This window comes from Ornithorhynchus anatinus, chromosome X1, assembly GCF_004115215.2.
Source record: "Ornithorhynchus anatinus isolate Pmale09 chromosome X1, mOrnAna1.pri.v4, whole genome shotgun sequence".
NCBI lineage: Eukaryota > Metazoa > Chordata > Mammalia > Monotremata > Ornithorhynchidae > Ornithorhynchus > Ornithorhynchus anatinus.
The window spans coordinates 39469981-39475065 of record NC_041749.1 but is presented as its reverse complement, the minus strand read 5'-3'; the positions used below and the strand labels follow the sequence as shown (position 1 = coordinate 39475065).

General features: G+C 42.6%; 1 non-coding gene across 1 annotated transcript; it reads right to left on the bottom strand.

The window, feature by feature from the left end:
* Positions 1–313: 313 nt before the first annotated feature.
* On the bottom strand, positions 314–450 carry LOC114806760. The gene has a single exon (XR_003754822.1). It is a non-coding gene; the product is annotated as a small nucleolar RNA SNORA7 (small nucleolar RNA).
* Positions 451–5085: the final 4635 nt, after the last annotated feature.

The window sequence follows — 5085 nt, the reverse complement described above, 5'->3', positions numbered from 1 at the left end:
CTTGCCACCCTCAAGTTCTCATGGTTGCTTCCTTATGTGGCTGTTGTGGGATTTGGGGTCCTCACCCCTCCTTGATTTAGTAGACTTCAGTTGTCTTGTCTTAGGCCGACGAGTCGTTTCCGACCCAGAGCGAAGAGACATCTCTCCCAGGACGCCCTGCTCTCCATCTACCATCGTTCTGGCAGTGTATCCATAGAATTTTCTTGGTAAAAATATGGAAGTGGTTTCCCACTGCCGCCTTCCGCGCAGTAAACTCGAGTCTCCGCCCTCGACTCTCTCCCGTGCCGCTGCTGCCCAGCATGGGTAAGTTTTGACTTGTAGCAGATTGTCTTCCACTCGTTAGCCACTGGCCAGGCTAGGAATGGAATGGATAGGCCTCTTCTTGACTCTCCCTCCCACAGCCAAGACTGGTAGAGTACTAGAACTTTCCAGTTGTGACTCTGAGAGGGGGAGACTTCAATTACCCTTCATCTTATATCTAGCCCAGAGCCTAGTACAGTGCTTGGCAGATAGCAAGTGCTTAACAAGTACCACAATGTTGTTTATAATAATAATATAATAATTATTATTATTGTTATTATCTTTTCGGGTGGAAAGGGGTTGCTGTTGACCTGTTTCGCATGTCCTCCCTCTCTAATCTGAAACTCCCTTTCCCCCACTCCCAACCTGCAAAGCCTTATTGAGGTAACATCTCCACTACGAGGCCTTCTCGTATTAAGCCCTCTTTTCCCCATCTTTCTCTCCCTTCTGTGTCATCTATGCATTTGGATCTGTGACTTCTGATATTTTATATTTGCCCCACCCTCAGCCCCACAATACTAAATGTGCATATCTGCAAATTATAAATTGTTTGTTAATATTAATGCCTGTCTCCCCCTCTAGACTGTGAGCTCATTGTGAGCAGGAAACATGTCTACCACTTCTGTTGTATTGTACTTTTCCAAGCATTTAGTACCATGCTCTACACATAGTAAGCACTCAATAGTCAATCAAATCAGTCAGTCATTTGTATTCATTGAGTGCTTACCCTGTGCAGAGTACTGTTCTAAGCACTTGGGAGAGTACAATGTAATGGAAGCATTCCCTGCCCATAACAAGTTTACAGTCTAGAGGAGGAGACAAACATTAAATCAATAGATTGTAGCTATATACATAAGTGCTGTGGGTCTGGGAGGGGGGATGAATAAAGAGAGTTAATCAGAGTGATGAGAGTGGGAAAAGAGGAAGGGAGAGCTTAAATACCATTGATGATGATGATGATAATGGAAGAATCTGAATCTTTTCAGTCTCCTGCTGAAAGGAAGCAAGTTCCTCCCTCTCCCCTGATCATTTTGGTTCTCTCTTCTGTTCTTGTTGATAGGTTTTTCCTGAGATATGGTGGCTGGCCCGAACTCAACCCAGTATTCCAGATGTGTAAGTAGTATGATTTTACAACCACCCTTCCCTCTACCTTCAAAGTCTTATTAAATACACGTCATCCAAGAGGCCTTCCCTGACTAAGCCCTCACTTCCCCTACTCCCGTTCCCTTCTGTTTTGCCTATGCAGTTGGATCTGTACCCTTTAAGCACTTGATATTCACCCCACCCTCAGCCTCATGGCATTTAAGTACATATCTGTAATTTGTTTCAATGTCTGACTTCCCCTCAAGGCTGTAAATTCCCTGTAGGCAGTGAAAATAGCTACCAACTCTGGTATATTGTACTCTCCCACTCTGCACACAGTAAATGCTCAATGAATACTACTTATTGATTGATTCATTGATTTTAATTGGACAGATGGTGTGAGGGAACAATCCATAATGACTCCATGGTTTATTTCCTGAAGTGTGACTGGCAACTGAGAGACCAGCTTTATTTTTTTTTTTGGTATTTGTTAAAAGCTTACTATGTGCCAGGCACTGTGCTAAGTGTTGGGGTAGATACAAGATAATCAGGTTGGACACAGTCCATTTCCCACATGGGGCTCACAATATTAATCCCCATTTTGCAGATAATAACAACAATAATAATGATGGTATTTGTTATGTGCTTACTTGTAGGCTGTAAGCCTGATGTGGGCAGGGATTGCCTCTATTTGTTGTGGAATTGTACTTCCCAAGCATTTAGTACAGTGCTCTGCACACAGTAAACGCTGAATAAATATGATTGAATGAATGAATGAATGAATGTGCCGAGCGCTGTTCTAAGCGCTGGGGTAGATGCAAGGTAATCAGGTTGTCCCATGTGGGGCTCACAGTCTTAATCCCCATTTTATAGCTGAGGTAACTGAGGCACAGAGAGGTTAAGTGAATTGCCCAAGGTCACACAGCAGACAAGTGGAGGAACCAGGATTAGAAACCAGGGCTTCTGACTCCTGGGCCTGTGCTCTGTCTACTAGGCCACATTGCTTCTCTGGTATCTTGCAGCTGGAAGTCCAGACCCTTTTTCCCATGGTGTATTTCCTTGGTACTTGTTCAAGCTGAAGTTTATCTGGCATTTTCCAGTCTACTTACCAGCTTTATGAGCTCTTTCTGTAGATTATCTGCCCAACATTTAACCACCCAGTATAACTTGGGGTCATCTATGATCTTGGAGATTTCACTGCCAGCTCCCTCTTCCAGACCACGAAAAAAAGTTAAGCAAAACAGGTCCTTGCAGAGATCTCAGTGGGACTCCTCTGTTTACATTTCTCAAACCTAAAACATGGCTATTATTCTTTACGCATCGTTTATTATCTAATAGGCAGTTTTCTATCAACATCACAACTAATCAATCAGTAGTACCATCAGAATCAATCAGTAGTATTTATTGAGCACATGCTCTGCAGAACACTGTACTGTGCTCTTGGGAGAGAATGATAGAGTTGGTAGATACGATCCCTACCCTTGAGGAACTTACAGTCTACTGAGGGAGATGGACACTAAAATAAATTACAAGTAGGGGGAAGATTCCCTCCAAACCCACCATAGCTTAGAGGTTTTTTTTTTTAATCCTTTGATGTGGAAACCTCTCAGAAAAAATTTGTAAAATATAAATAAATGATGTCCACTGCTTCCTCTCTTTCCATATGTTTATTGACCCTATCAAAGAATTCAACAGATGACTGAGGCATGAATCCTTCTTACTGAAGTCCTACCTCTCCCAAATGGTGTTTATCTATGCGTTTATGGATCCTTCCTTGACTTCATTATAGTTTCAACCAAGATAGTCTTTCACTAGACTATTATTCCCAGGGCCCTTATTAAAGTTGGAGTTATAGCATCAAAGTGCCATTTGTAACAATGTTACCACTCTTGCCATCAGGTCTGCAACTTCCCTTCTGAGTCAATTCAGAATTATGGTGGTTTCTAAACAGTCCTAGTGGTCTGCTTTTTGTTTGTTTGGTTTTTAATGGTATTTGTTGTGTGCTTACTATGTGCCAGGCACTGTACTAAGTGCTGGGGTAGATGTAAACTAATCAGATTGGACCCTGTCTGTGTCCCTCATGGGGTTTACAGTCTTAATCCCCATTTTACAGATGAGATAACCGAGGTACAGAGAAGTAAAGTGACTTGCTTAAGGTCACACAGCAGACAAATGGCGAAGCCTGAATTAGGACTCAGGTTCTGACTCCCAAGTCTGTGCTCTATCAACTAGGCAACACTGCTTCTTATGTTTAGTTTAACAGTTTTAGTTTAACAGTTTTAGTTTCTAAAACATGAAAAGCATCGTGATGTGGTGGAAAGAGCTTGGCCTGGTAGTCGGAGGACCTCAGTTCTAATCCTGGGTGATTATGGATTATGGAGATGGAATCCTGGCTCCGCCACTTGCCTGCTGGGTGACCCTGGGCAGGTCACTTAACCTCTTTATGCCTGGCACATAGTAAGTGCTTTAACAAATATCATTAAGAAAACCCCCAAAATCTTGCATGTTTTCCACAGTTTCATGCAGCACCTCTGTCCTGTCTGCTACAAAAAGCCAACTGGGTATGGGAACCACCAAACAAGTTCCTTGGTTGAGACAAACCTAAAGACGGACATAAAGCCTCCTGGCTATCTCCTCTTCCTTCATGATTGGCCCCCCTGATTCCCAGCCAGCTTCCTATTTTTGATAAGCTAGATAAATCACTTATTATTCACATTGTCCTTCTTTGGAAATTCCTTAAACTTTTTAGCCCACCCTAATTTTTTGTTTGCACCGGAACTGTCGCTCTCCATGGGTTACCCCATTTGCTTCTCTTGGGAAAATAACTATTCTGGAAGGACTTTTACTTTGCCAGTTAGCCATGCCAAGGATTCTATTTGGATCCCTGTCTTTTTGACTCTGTGGCATGCATTTTGCCTGGGCTTCTATTTTGGGGTTTTAAAATGATTCCAGATTAGGTTATTTTATATATATTTAGTTACTCCTTTCAGCTGCTTCCTAACACAGATTTCCATTTGATCCTGGTTCCCCTTTCCTAAAATGTCATAGCTTTTCTTCTTTTATATGGTATTTGTTAAAGGCTTATTATATGCCAGGCACTGTTCTAAGCACTGGGGTAGATAGAAGCTAATCTGGTTGGACACAGTCCATGTCCCATGTGGGACTAACAGTCATAATACTCATTTTACAGATGAGGGAACAGAGGAAGTGAAGTGACTTGCCCAAGGTCACGCAACAGGAAAGTGGCAGAGGCAGGACTAGAACTCAGGTCCTTCTGACTCCCAGGCCTGTGCTCTATCAATTAGGCCACACTGCTTCTCCATCCTTGTGATGGTCTTCTTGTTTTATTCATCTTCCCTCCTCAGCAAGAATGTTAACTTAAAGAGTGTTATGACTTACTGCAGGAGTGTGAGTTTAGACTGTGAGCCTGTCGTTTAGACTGTTAACCCATAGTTTAGACTGTGAGCCAGTTGTTGGGCAGGGATTGTCTCTATCTGTTTCTGAACTGTACATTCCAAGTGCTTAGTACAGTGATCTGCACATAGTAAGCGCTCAGTAAATATGATTGAATGAATAAATGAATGAATGAGTGCTCTCCTGCACAGCTTTCCCTCTCCAGCTTCTGCTCATTTGTCAGAATGAGGCCTTGGATTTGGCAAGAAGGAGATCATTTGTGACCTTTGAGAGGGCAGTTTTTGTGGA